Source organism: Euprymna scolopes, chromosome 12 (assembly GCF_053919585.1).
Source record: "Euprymna scolopes isolate OS-2025 chromosome 12, ASM5391958v1, whole genome shotgun sequence".
Classification (NCBI taxonomy): Eukaryota; Metazoa; Mollusca; class Cephalopoda; order Sepiida; family Sepiolidae; genus Euprymna; species Euprymna scolopes.
In genome coordinates, this window is record NC_136493.1 from 31,399,447 (window position 1) to 31,414,902 (window position 15,456).

A 15,456-nucleotide genomic window follows, 5' to 3' on the forward strand; every position below is an offset into this window, starting at 1 on the left:
CATAACGAATACGTACAATTAAAACTTTATTCGATATTTTCATTTTTTAATGTCTTGACTAAACTGTACAAGCACCATTAATTTATATGCCAAAGTTTTATATATCACAAATTGAAGATAAAAGATCAATAAAGAAAATATTCTAATTTAAAACAAAAAAAAAAGAATAGTTTTTTTGGAAATTTACCTGTAAAGTCCAAAGTGTAAAACCTTTTTTTAAAAAAACACATTGATTTTTTTTTAAAATGAAAGCTCATATTATGCTTACATTGTCAAATAAATACCAGACGCTGACGGCAAATTTTTCTATTTCATTGGATATTTTCTTTTTTTAGATATTTAAAAAAAAAATTTAGTTGATTAAGAAGTATTAAAATATATCAATCAAAAACTCGTGTATTTCATTAAAAGAATTTTTTTAAAATCGATGAAGCGGATATTTTGTTCTAGGGAAAAAATTATAAGTGAATGTGTGTTTCTTTTTTAACTACGGAGGATGAAAAATACTAATTTTGGTTAACACACGCAATAAAAAAGAGACATTATTTATGACCTTGGACGAAACCATACTTCATAAATTTAATTTTAGTAGCAGCAGCAGCTATTTAACGCTTTGCGTAAAACACGTTACAAAAATGCAATTTTCTAGGACCCTCGCTTTAAAAAATCCTTTTATTTAAAAATACATGGAATTTAAAATATAAATATGGATAGATTCTTAACAATGAAGAATGGAACTACCCATTTAATAATATATATTTTAGGTAAGTGGTTTTTTTGGCATATATATACATATATTTATAAGCAAGTCAAAATATTTTGATTTTCTTTATATTTTTGTTTAAAGAAAACCGCTTTAAAGAAACAAATATTGCATAATTTGCTATTAAACCTGTTATTTTTTTTAAAATTTGGTCTTTTCTCCTTTAATTGAAAAAAAATTAGGGTTTGAATTATATTTTCAAGTAGTTATGAGCTTAAAAAAATAGTAAGTTGAATTATTAAGGTTCTGATCATCATTTTTAATGGCCACTTTCTGATACACATATAGAACCTCTCCCAAACATACTGACAATAATTTGGTTTCGTCCTTCCCTTCAGTGTTTCCAATAAGGGGAATTGATTTATTAGGATTTGTATTAGAAGCTGGGCACTTATGTAAATTATTTAATTGTTGAATTTTTTGCATTTTGGTTAAATTTATTAGTTTGCTATCGCTAAAAGCCCACACAAAAAATTGAACAAAAGACAAAATTAAAAAGAATGGTACTCATGCAGAATTTAACCCTCATCCCCTCCCCCCCGCACCGGATTCCAATTAGTTTAGGGTTAGACCGGCCATCATCACCGGATTCAGCCAAGCGTTGTTCAAATGTTGAAACACTAAATCAACATTTTATTTATTTTTTTTGCATAATTGATTAATGATGGAAGTATTTTTTCTGTTTATTTTCTTGACAAAAAAAAAAATTTGTACATTCTCTTGAAAAAAAAAATCTAACTTTTCTCTACTTTCACCTAACTATTTACAGTGTTCATATAAAGCATTCATCTTTTCTTTTTATAATAAAAATTCTGTTTTCAAAAAGAAACGTTTACTGCCAAATTTCTTTAAAAAAAATGTGCAAGTTTTCCTGAAAAAAAAAAAAAAACAAACAAAAAAAAACACCAAAAATCTTTCACCTAACAATTTATGGTAAATAATTCACCTTTTCTTGGGAAAAAAAACAACTTTTATTGATAAAAAAAAATTGCAAAAATAATAAAATAAATAAACAATACAAAATGCAATGTTTTATGAGGAATGTGTTCCATTTTAACAAATTGAGACACACCAACGCGTGGCCGGGTAAAGCTAGTCATTATATATATATATATATATATATATATATGTTTACTATAATAATTATTATTATATATAATTATTTACCATAATAATCATTATATATATAATTGTTTACTATAATAATAATCATTATATATAATTGTTTACTATAATAATAATCATTATATATAATTGTTTACTATAATAATCATTATATATAATTGTTTACTATAATAATCATTATATATAATTATTTACTATAATAATCATTATATATAATTATTTACTATAATAATCATTATATATAATTATTTACTATAATAATCATTATATATATATATATATATATATATATATATATATATTGGAGGAGGTAACTGATGTAAAAACCTGCGGTCTACTGTATAATCTGTTCGGTGACAGTCTTCTGCACCCTCAAAGGTTAGCAGTAATACCCAAAACTGGTTGGTTCTATACAAAGCCTTCACCACTATAAACAAATCATCTGTGTGGATTTCTGGGAAACTTAGTTGTTGTGGCGGAAGCTCATACATCGAAATTGCATGAAATTAAAAAAAAAAAAAAAAAAAAATCGACCCAGCCGTTTAGGAGTACATCGGGAACGAACAAGCTTTCACACGCGCGTGCGAACACACACACGCACACAGAGTTCCTTTGAATTAATGATAGATAGATAGATAGATATATAAATAGATAGATAGATAGATAGATAGATAGATAGATATGATGTCAATTTCTTTTAATTGATACGAGAAAAAAGTATACAATAAGAAAAATATTCCAGATTTACGTGAGATTTGAACTCTGATATTGATATCTAAAAACTATTGTCTATTCCTTTTTTTTTTATCAACCAATCACTCTTTGTAGATTATAAAAATAAATAAATAAATAAATAAATCAAAATAAAATAAAATTAAAAGAACAATAATCACTTTGGAGAAAATATTTATGTTATGTTTTTGTTATACTATGTAAATTTAAGTTTACAAAGAAAAGTATACAGTAAAAAAAAAAAATCTTTTAAACTTACGTGAGATTAGAACTTGAGGTACTGACATAGTAAAACCTACTGCTTTAATAATTTGTCCTCTGCCTATTCCTGTATTTGCCAACCATAACGTTTTACTAGTATATTAGTCCCAAGATGATAGAATACAGAGTTGAAACTTTAGACATAAAACTAAACATATAATAAAGCAGTTGTTTTGTTATGCGTTAATGCTGTATTTGTGAAATGGATTATGAGAACATTCTTTTTGCTGAGCTGCCCTTCCTAAAATTGTTGCTTGTTTTGTCCATCACAGGAAGTTGATTAAGTGTAAAGAGATTTCACTCAATGACGAATGCATGACATGCAGGTTTAGGAAATGGGTTCTTTCGAATCTGAAAAGACGTCATATAAACCCATTAAGATTAATGTCATCCTTAACCCTGCGTTAGTCCCATGGGGAGTTTTGTCGTTACCCCAATTTTGCATAAGTGCTCATAATTCCTAGTTGGCAACTTATTCCTTTTCCTCTCTCCCAGTACTCTCCTGACTCAATGAGGGTATATCCCACACGGTATGGCGCAGTTGTATCTCAGATTTCCTTAGAGGTAAATCAAATTGAAAGGTAATGTTTATGTAATGAATTCGTGTTTATTTTTCTTGCTATTTCAATTTATGAAAACATTTTGTGTTTACATTTAAGAGCACACATTCATTTTTCTTGCTATTCCAATTTATGAAAACATTTTATGTTTACATTTAAGAGCACACATTCATTTTTCTTGCTATTCCAATTTATGAAAACAATTTGAGTTTACATTTGAGAGCACACATTCATTTTTTTGTTTGTTTGCTATTTCAATTTATGGAAACATTTTGTGTTCATCATAGATATTAAAAAATAACAAACTGGTGCAAACTGTGGGTATTTTTTAAATAAATATGATCTCCATCCATCCAGCGCGGCCGTAGCCGAGATTGAACTCACTACACGAGTTTGTAGTGTAATTTGAATCTTGTCAGTAGCTGAACACTTGATGCTTCACCAGGGCTATCAAAGGTATTTTTTAATTTTTTTTTTTTATCGTGACACCATCACTAGATGGGGTGCCTACCACGGCTTAAGAGAGTCTCATCTACCCTCAAGAGAAGGATAGACTGCGCCAGTTTCTCAACCTGGTATTTACCTCGCGGTGATGTGATCTAAATCTAAGATTTCTTCTTTTATTTTTCTTCGTTTTATAGGTACTCATGCAGAGAGTGATCCGTGCTGAAATAATAACGTTATTATTTAAAAAGCCATTCTTAACATGGGGAGGGGGAGGGTGTTTTGTACCTATTCTGTACTTTAACCTTACAATTGAATAAAAAAAACATACCATAAAACTTTAATTAAACGTGGAAATACGACTTTAAAAAATAGCGCGGATGATCACTCTCTGCATTAGCACCGTTTTTTTTTAATTTATTTTATTGTATTCTTTTATATTAATATCAACACGATACAAGTGATTGAAACTTTTCAACAGGGGCTGTCGGCTGTAGATATATCCTGAACCAGCAGGATGACTATTTTACAAAATAATGACACTATAAACATTTTTGTTGTGGGGTGTATAAACACCTCATGAGACTAACCATGTTTGGAACACCCAGGTGATTAATGCAAGATCAAAAAGGCACAAACAATAAACATTCAATCTTACAAAAAAAAAAAAAAAAAAAAAGTTTATACAAGTTTAACAGTACTCGTTTACACACGCTTTAAAAGATCAAAGTGTAGTATGTGTTCTTCAGATGCTGCACTTCCATTTCTTGTTCTCTTTCGGTGGAGGAACAGTCCTTCACGACTGAGACAATTTTTTTTATTTTTGTACATTTTCTCCACGTTAAAAAACGACCCTGGTGTCTAACTCTGCCCCGTGGGGAGGCATAGTAAATAGGTACACACGCTTTAACATGCAAAGGCAACATGTTGTAAAGGAGACAAAGACAAGGAATAGGAAAGAAAGTCAATTCACTGTTTCAGGTTTTAATAAAAGACCTTTATTCTTCTTTCTCCTGCCACACGTGACTTCTTGTTATGGCTGCTACGTCATCCACGTCGCTAACGTGATCGTAAACCCCGGTATGTGCACATGTTCTTCCTTCTATATTATTTTCTTTTCCTCCTTGCCGTGACGTCACTTCGCACACGGCTCAACATTTGCATACAGCCGCCACACGCACATCCGCGCTCTGTTATATAAGCAGCAAGTCTAGTGTTACCTTTAATAGATTATTTGATTTTGGTCTCGGTTAATGGAGGAGAAATCTTTCATGACTGATACATTTTTGTTTTATTTTTGTTACTAACCAGAGTGCCCCTTTTTGGGGGAGCTAGTTTTACCCCTCACATTAAAAATTGATCTTGTGTCTAACACTGCCCTCTTGGGGAGGTAAGTAAACAAACAAACAAACAAAAATTATTCAAAACAAGTGTATATCGTCTGTCAAAAGTAACAGGAAAAAAAATATGATGCATCCTCGATGTTTGCACTAATCTTTATATATATACTAGCAGGCTGCCCGGCATAGCCTGGTCGTAATATATGCTTAAAAATTATATTTTTTATTTATGCAGATTTCTAATTTATTTTTACAGAGTCAATTTTCTAGCGATTATTATATTGGACCTAATATGTAGCAAAAAAAAAAAAAAAAGAAAGAAAGAAAATGTCTTATGTGCCATCAACTAGAATCGAAACCAAAACCCATAGCATTCCACCCTTATCCGTTAGCGTATGTCCCAAATCCATACGTATACTAAAACTGAAATAAATAACGTTGTTTAATCTATAAATTTTAATTAGCGCATGTGCAGAAATAACAGATACAGAAAATTTACGTCAGCCAAGGTCAATGTTTTTTTTAGTATTCAATTTTGGCCCCTTAACAGCTATTTTACCGGTTAAAAAACAAATTAAAAGTGTCCCACAGATCCAAATCTTATATACAAAGTTTTAAGTGTGTAGACCAAAAATTGACAGAGGAGTTTAGTAGAAAGCTTCTACACACACAGACAAGGCCAATTTATATATTTGTATACTTTAGCAGACAGTCATTATTTATGCATGTCTGATTAAGCATGACGAAGTTCGTCTTTTTTCCAATTTTGCTGGTAATCTTTTCTATTTGTCGAGCAGTCTTTCTTGTTTCGGCTGGTAGTCATGTTTAATCAGACATATATATATATATATATATATATATATATATATATATATATATATATATATATATATATATATATATATAAATACATGTGCAGTTGCTAGAACGTTTTCATCTTAAATTCACACACGCAAAGTTTTTTTTATTTAAGAGTAAATAGAAAGATTTTTACCTACAGAGAAATTTTCCTTGGAAACGATTTTAATTGACCCCGCCCCCAACTTTAATTAAAAACTCTATTTATATAAGAAGTAATTGATCATCCTCCCCCCATTATATGTTGGAGGTATTGTTCCTTCAGATGCTACCAGTTTCGAGTCGGTCAGATGCGGATGATGAAAGACTTTAATAGACATACTAACACACAGACATCTTTCCTTTATATAACAGAAAAAGAAGATTAACATTAATTTATATTATACTAGCAGTTCAGCCCGGCTTTGCTCGGGCCCTATGTACTGTTCATAGCTTTATGTCTATATATATATATATATATATATATATATATATATATATATATATATATATATATATATATATATATATATATATGTACTAGCATGGGTGCCTGGCGTTGCCCGGGTGTTTGGAGGTGTATGCTGAGCAAAAAAACAAACAAAAAAAAACCCAAACGGTCAATTTTTTTTAACTTTGACCCCTATTATGACCTCTTAACATTTATTGTTTTGGGCTCAAATCAAGTTATTAAGTTAGATCCATGTCCAAGGAACCTATATCTAAAATTTCAAGTGTTTAGACCCAAAATTGTCGGAGGAGATTGGTAGAGTTCTCAAAGGTCAAATCGTTGAACTTTGACCCCTTAATAGCCAAATTTCTGGCCGAAAACCGATCACAAAGATTTTCCCAAATCTCATTACCCTGTATATCAAATTTCGAGTCTGTAGACTTAAAATCGACAGAGTTATTGCGTAGGGAAATGTACACAGGCAGACACACAGACAGACACACACATACACATTCACTTTTATATATATATATTAAAAAGTGACTCATGTCCAGGTAACCTACATTTAAAATTTCAAGTGTTGAGATCCAAAATTGGTGGAGGAGTTTGGTAGAGTTTTCAAAGGTCAAATCGTTGAACTTTGACTCTTTGACAGCCAAATTTCTGGCAGAAAACAGATTACAAAGATTTTCCCAAATTTCAGTACCTCTTATGGCAATCTCGAATCCGTAGACTGAAAATTGACAGAGTGATTTGGTAGGTAAATGTACACACACACACACACACACACACACACACACACACACACACAGACAATTTCATTTTTATAAATATACTAGCAGTTCCGCCCGGCTTTGCTCGGACCCTATGTACTGTTCATAAGGTTATGTGCATATGAATATATTAAAAAGCGTGAATATGTAAAGTAATGCCTTTCTGTATAATAGTCTTCCTTAACTACCATACAGAAAAGACAGACAGACATTTTCACTTTTATAGATATATATAGATAGATTGGATGCAATATAAAGCAATGATTTAAAAAGTATTAAAAAAAAAGACTCATGTGCCACCACCAAGAATCGAAACCAAAACGTTCAGCTCACGATTTATTTTGCCTCTGCCGTAAATGACTGGGCTATGAAAACATGTTTACTGCAAGGCTAAAAATTAAAACATGAACCAATAGCAACTACGTTATGCATGCGTAATGCCGGCGTTCGACCTTCACCTGACAAATTTCATTTTTCTTAATTTTTACACTTTTGCACCGATTTTTCTGGGATAAAACCCAAATATAAAGTTTTGCATGGATTCAAATACCTTAGATATGAAGTTTCATGTCTGTAGACCAAAAACTCTAGGAGGAGTTTGGTAGGCAAAATCTGTGCAACAAAAATATATACGTATACATAAATATATATGGAAACAATTTTGTGTTTACTATAAACTTTTAACGCAAATATTATGCAATTATTATGCAATTATAAATCATGAATATTATGCAATTATAAATCATGAATATAATTACACGTTATATTGGCAGAGTAGTTTGGTAGAGTTCTCAAAGGTCAAATCGTTGAACTTTGATCCCTTAACAGCCAAATTTCAGTCCAAAAACCAATTACAAAGATTTTACCAAATCTCAATATCCTGTATATTAAATTTCGAGTCTGTAGACTGAAAATTGACTTATTGAGTTATTATGTAGGGAAATGTACAGAAACAGACAGACACTTTCACTTTTATAGATATATAGATAGATTTCTCTTAGTTTGTCTGTCTCTCCGTCTGTTCAAGTTTTAGGTATCATGGTTCAGTTGTGCTCTAAACAGAAACATTCATTTTGAGCAATGCCCCTGTCATATCAAAGAACCTACTGTTAATTTTATATGTCGAGCCTTTTGGCTTGTGCAGTAATAAAACTTCTCAAATGTACTTGTTAGGCTGTGTAAGGTGTTAACCTTAGTCAAAATCGCCTGTTCGTTCTTTCATCCGATTATTTTGATTATCGATACTTATCAAAGACATTCCGATACAAAACCTATCTAAAAATACTGCCAGACGCATAAAGTATATTTGTGTGAACTTTCAAAACTATCTGCCCAGCCGTTTTTGAATCCATGGAGAACTCACTCAAACACTCACACAAAGTTGTTTTTATATAATAGTAGATATATTAATTAAATAATAATCATATGTTTTTTCCATAACCAAACATATGACCACAACCCACACCTACCATGAAAGCCACAGACCAGAAGATCTAGGTTGGATTTAGGTTGTTCTTCGGACGCTTCAGTAGGACACGTCCGAACTGAAGATCTGAAAACGGAGTCACTTTGTGTGTGAGGCGGATACTCTACCACTTGAGACACTAGACTACGCATGTGAATGTCTTAAAGTTAATTGTAGAACAAGGGTAAACGACCGATTATCAGATTAACATACTCTTCTCAATAAGGAGTTTAGTTATCCAACTAACAAGAAGTCTCAGAATATGTTTCTGATTTTTTTGAGATGAGGATTAATTATTTGAATTACTTGGACTACAGTTCTCATCTTAGTTGTTTTTTTTTTTTTAATAAATTTCAGTCCATGCTTTCCGGCTTTCTTTGTATCTTGCTAATGATCCTAATTGGTGAAAGAATGTTCTTGTTCGTTTTTTTCCCAACAAACCATAGAACAAATGTGTGATGCATTTATGAAAAATAAAAAAAAGAAGGCGTCGGTTTTATTTTTGTATTAGCAGGTCACTTGGTGTTGCCCAGTCATAAAATACGCATTCATTCATTCAAGTGGTGTCCTGCCTGGTACAGGCATTGACAGCTATGACTCTCCATCTCTCTCCTCGTTGAGGCATTCATGAATTCATTGATGCTCATCATTCACAACCCCATTCGTGCTGTTTTTCTTGAAACTGTTTTTAATGTATTGCCACAGCTTTCTTTGCATGACGGTCAGGTGCCACCTGTCATGGTAATCCCTACCGAGCAGAGTGTTCTGATTCAAAACCCTATTCGCGCTGTTTCTTGAATAAAGAGTCCTATGTATTGCCATAACTTTCTTTGCATTTGTACAAACAGTAGGTTGCAGTTTCTTTCTGTCCGAGCAGTGCCCATACTGGACGATTGTCCTGACCATTGCACGCAACAGGATCTTCTGCTCAGCACAACGAAGTACGAAACCGTGAACAGAATTATTTGTGTTTGTTTCCGCATTACATCAGAGCAGAAGGAAAGAGGCGCCTAATTTTTCCTTTGACAGTAGTGCTGTCCCAACATCCTATACAGCACCTTGTATTCCCAAATGGTCACCCATCTGGTATTAGCCAGGTTCATTGTTGCTTAACTTCGGTGATCTGGTGGGAATCGGTGTGTCAGTGTGATTATGCCGAAAATACACATAAGTATTTTAATTCATGCATGTTTTCTTCTTATTGTAGAGCCAATTCTCTATTGGTTATGATCCAATATATAGTAATAATTCCAAATGTTATATATATATATATATATATTGCGAGAAATTCCATATATAGTAACCATCTTTCTTTTTGTTCAGCCGCCCACGCATTAGTGGATGGCCGTCGTTGGTTTAAATTTGAATGTGTCAGGTGATTCACCTGGTACGCTTTTTGTACCATGTTTCCTTTTTCAGTCTACACAGAACTCGGTATGGGGATAGACTCAAATCCAGCAGCTCCCATTGGAGGGAGCCAAGACAATTCCTTCACGAACACCAAACAGTTAGTGAACGAGGGACCACATCTCTACAAGCAGAGGCAACTTATATTGCAGAATTTATCCAAATTAAGGATGACATTCAAGAACTGTTCTGCATGTTTATTTACCAAATATTGGATCTTATCTCAATTCATCTTGAGTCCTACGTGGCTCACATTTTGCCTAATTATAGGCGCCAACATTCCCGTCGAGTTTACCATGAACATTCACGGATCCTTCCGACGAACAATGAACTAACATTCCGACAAGGAATTCATACTCAAGGCTGCAGGCGAATGGAGGCAAATCGGGCCACTGTTTTTCAAAAAAACAATATCAGAACCAAATAAACTTTCATTGCTGTTACTTGTGAATAAATTTTGAGTTTGAAAAAAAATATGGCTTTTGTATTTGTGGATTGTTTTGCTTCTGCCGGGAGGAAGTTGGGATGTGAGAATTAATTTCTTACAATATATACTAGTGGGACCAGTGGAAATTCCACAGGAGACTCATTCATATGTAATATATTGATGTTGGCATTCTGTAGATGTTCAGCCTAAATGGAGACACTCTGATATTATTGTAGCTCTTTTGTTAAAATTGCAAAAGTATTTATCTAAGCTAGCATGAACGCCCGGCAAAGCCCGGTTATAAAGTATGCTTAAATATGATATTTTAATTCCTGCAGATTTTGTATATATTATTATAGAGTTAATGTTCTATTGATTTTTATATGTTATAAAGTTGCGATTTCAAAAATAAAAAAAATATACCGATATGAGTTGGGTGCATTAGCTTGAATCGAAACCAAAATAAAAACTTATGAAAAAAAAAAAATATGTATATACATATATAACTTGAGTTCCTTCAGCTATAATTGAAACCAAAACTTATCAAGAATTCTTGGTAAAATTATTTATGACAAGAAATGGAAGTACATAACAATTAAACGACCCGGATGTAAGCATGACACAGAAAATAACACACACGCTATTGTATTAATATATATGATGATTATGACGACGACGACAACAAGATTTCTATGTAATAATAATGATTTTATAAAAGTTCTATCCATTTTTTGATTAAAAATTGAATGAAGTTGAAATATATACGAAATACATATAGCAATTGTTTTCAAATGAGGACAACCGGAAGTCTGAACATTAGGCGTTATAAAAAAAACATGCGCACCATATCCAGCTATCAGTTATAAACCAGACAGCTGAAAGAAGGATGGAAATATCTAGATATCTCGTTCAAGGCTGTTTGCTTTATATCTGCAAAGTAGGCTTTTCAGCAGTGGTATCAAGTCACTGTCTATGTCAAGCGTTTGGGGATAGTGCCGTGGATGAACATACTCCAAAAGTAATGCTATAACACTATTTTCATGCATTGGGCAGCACTAGATTACCTTGTTATAGGCTGAGAGTCAGATGTGGTCAGGTTGCTGACACTTGGACAAAAAAAAATTGCATATGCCCAGAGAAAATGATAAAATAGTTCTTGTTAGAAATTCGGAAAGAATAAATCTTCAATGATAAATAGAAAAGTGACAGTTGGAATAAGAAACCTTGGCTAGCAAGATGAAATCCTAAGCAGCACCTTCGGCATAAGGCTAGCAAGCCCTATGAAGAGCATGTAGTTAAAGCTAGACTAGGTAAGATAGCCAATGAAGTTGTGAACTTTGATGCAGATGAGCATCATGAACTCGGACAAGTACATTGCAAGTGTTAAACACCCAGATAGACGAACCCTAACATTGACTCGGGAGATCTGAGAGGGGTTTCGGGAACATTTTGAGGAACATTTTACGCAAGAGACTTGCCTACCTGTACAGGAATTTGGCGACTATTTGACCGACTCTCCCCACCTCGAGGTGGCTAGTGGTGAAGGCAGGGTGACACAACAAGAGGTTCTGGCTGTGATAAAGCAGGTCAGCTACAACAGATTGCCGGGGCTCGATGGTTGCTCTACAAACTGTATTTGAGACTGTCACCCATGTTTATATCGCTTCTGATGGATGTGTTCAACTATTGCTTTGATCAGGGATCCATCCTGTATCAAGTCACCAAGGGAATGATCACATTGCTGAGGAAGAGGGAGAGGCATGGCAGGGAAGAATTAGATGACTATAAGCCCATGACTCTGCTTAACACAGAGTTTAGGATTTTGGCCAGGATCCTAGCCAATTGGCTACAGGCTGTTATAAGCGATCTGGTCGAACCTGAGCAAAACTATGCTGTAAAGGGAAGATCGATTCAAAACAATCTGCACCTGATCCACATGATCTTAGAGGAGGGTATAAAAGATGACACAGAATTCACACTGATCAATTTGGATCAGTCCAAAACTTTTGATAGGGTTGACCATTGTTTCCTATCATCTGTTCTAGAGATTGCCAGTTTTAAACCGGACTTCCACAAATGGACCTCTGTTCTATACCACACACTGACATCTGTAGCGCAAGTGAACAGAAAGTGCTTGAAACCCTTTGTTATCTTCCAGTCGGTCTGTCGGGGCTGTCCGCTGTCCCCTCCCCTTGCTCTATATCCTTGCATTGGAGCCGCTTCTTTGCAAGCTTAGGAGCAAGGGAGGCATGTTTGGTGCTTCATGAAATAGCTCTGCCTGACAGAACACAAACCAGAGTCTCCGCATTCGCAGATGACGTACCTGTCTTTGTGTCGTGCTTTTGAGACATCACAAAAGTTACAGAGGCGCTCACTCGCTATGCAAAAGGTTACAGAGGCTAAAATCAACTGAAGTAAATTGGTCGGTCTGCGATTGGGTGCATGGAGAGGTGTTACCACCCTCCTGCACCTTTCAGCTGGACGGATGACCTGATTCAGATACCCGGCGTGTGTTTCAGACTGGATCTCCAGCTAGAAAAGAATTGGTCGGAGGTATGGTCAAAGGTCACTGCCATGGTCGCTTCTTGGCAGCGAACAAAACTTTCCTAAAAGGGTAGAGCAGAGATGTGTACCACTTACATCTTTCCTCCCATACTCTACTGGCTGGCCGTACACCCCCTGCCTGCAAAACACCTAAAGCCCCTCCGACGCTGCCTGTTCAAGCTGCTCTGGAACAAGGGGAGGTATTGGGTTTGCAGACAGGTTTGTATCCAACATCCTTGTGAGGAAGGCTGTGGAATATCTGACTTTAATATCACTGCAATGCTGAAAGGCTGGCCTTCCTGATTCGAACCTTGATGGAAGAGTCTGCATGGGATCCTGTGGTCGAGGCCACCTGTCATGACTTCATCCTCGAAGCACATCGAAGACCATGGGGTGACACGCAGTTCCTCAGAGAATGCTGAGCTGTGCTCAAGAGGTTATCTAGGTCCAGTAACCTTTCATGGGCTTCGAGAAAGCAGCTATATAAGACATTAGTCGGCGGGGGAGGGGGAGGGCACTAACGACCTGCTAGTTGAGCATCTGGGGTTGTCGGAGGCAGAGATTCGCTCCTGGTGGAGCTAGAAGCAAGCATGGGCATAATGAACAACTCCAAATTCTCCCTGACGTGGCGACTGTTCTAAAACATGTTGCCCCTCAACAGAGTGCCCAACTAGTGAGTTTGCAAGAGTGCCTCTGCTGCTGTCCCACAGCAGAAGAAATACCAGAGCACATTTTTTTTTTATTGCAGTGAACTCTGTCGTACTGGACGTATGTCGACTAGGTGATCGCTTGCATCGATCCTGAGCATCCTTGCCCGCTGAACGGGTCCCTGGTCATGCATAATGCCAGGCCGCCATGGAATGGGGAGAAACAAATGATGTTTTTCGTGATTCTGGCCGAAGCCAGAATGGTTGTGTGGACGTCAAGAGAGAACGAGAAGCGCAAGATTAAATCTTGGGCAGATCAGGATCTGGCCGCATTCTCCAAACACCAATTGAAGGTCAACATCAGGACTGATAAGAGATTACATCTCCTCTACCAAACTCAGTTTTTCAAACCCTCTTAGGGATCGACCCTCTTGTGTTCGGCCTTAATTAAGCTGATAAACAGTGGGCAGTCTGCCATCTCGCGGGGGTTGGGAAGGCCTTACTAACAACTTTTTTCCTTTTTTGATTGTTTATTCCCCCCCCCACACCACCACCACCACCACCAATGAAAGCATGTTTTACATTTGTTAATTTTATGTAAATAAAAACGATTAAGCTTATTTGTTATAAATATATTAATCTAAAAAAAAAAAATCGATTTGATTTGGGAACAGTAGTTAGGACAGCTCCTGGAGTGATTGTTGCGAGTGAGAACTTTAGCTAGGGATACCCCTTAGTCAAGTAAAAAGGTACGGTGACACGGATGACTACAGACCCTCCCCCTTACCCATTTCTTGAGTAGAACTTGTGTCTAATTTTTTAATTTTTGTATTTTATCAGAAATAAATGATAAAAACCTCAACTGTTATCCGTTAGACATTAAAGAAAAAATAAGGTTTTGACCTCGTCTTGCATTTTTCCTATATAAATTATTCTGTGAAAATTAAAATGACAATCAAAATAATTCAATGTAAAATTCAAATAAATTAAAAGTAAAATTCCAATTTAGAAAACAAATTTAGGCACAAGGCCCTATAAGATCTGAGAGGGGGAGTGTTGCAGGGTCTTTGTAACTTAAGTGAAAATCGAGTCTTTGGCGACTTTACTCTTGACTGGCAACATTTACCACAATACCTCATTCACTCTGTGGACTCTAAACTAACTAATGAAAACCCCAGCGTTTTTGCAAAAGAGGATATATATACAATTTCTGTACGCGCGCGTGTGTGTGTGTGTGTGCATATTTTTTTTATTATTATTAAAATGTGTGTGTGTGCATGTGAAAAAAGTTCAATTCATTGGAAAATAAAAGGTTCTTGAATTTGGAAGAGAAACAGTTCGTGTTGAGGAGTGGGGATTCTAGAAAAAATATACAAAAAATAAAATTGCCGAGTGCATTGTTAGTAAGGTCCCTCCCTGAGCTAATCTAGAAAGTTAGATAACCTACTGTTTTCTGGGGCACCGAAAACAAGCGAGAAGATCCCTAGTGGGGATTGGGAAAAATTCTTATCGGGTGTAGGGAGGAAAAATAAATAATTGTCAAAAACAAAAAAAGGGGAAGATGAGGGGGGGGGGTAAGCGGCGACCTTCGAGTAGGGGTTGACCAGGGGGTGATAAAACAAAAAGATAGGGGGGTTTAGTGGTAGGGTAGCCTCGGAAGGTTCCCTAGTGCCAGAAAAC

General features: G+C 35.1%; 1 protein-coding gene across 4 annotated transcripts in view; it reads right to left on the minus strand.

Annotated features, from left to right (window-relative positions):
* LOC145291238 (ecdysone receptor-like) overlaps nt 1-15,456 on the minus strand; it is a 315,312-nt gene that overhangs the window by 70,150 nt on the left and 229,706 nt on the right. Inside the window, exon 1 of one of the 4 annotated variants that reach the window (XM_080136842.1) lies at nt 2,880-3,257. The exons of the other annotated variants lie outside the window; for them this stretch is intronic. The gene's annotated coding sequence lies outside the window, so the exon portion shown is untranslated. Of the gene's footprint in view, nt 1-2,879; nt 3,258-15,456 lie in introns of those variants that run through there. 4 annotated transcript variants of the gene reach the window in all.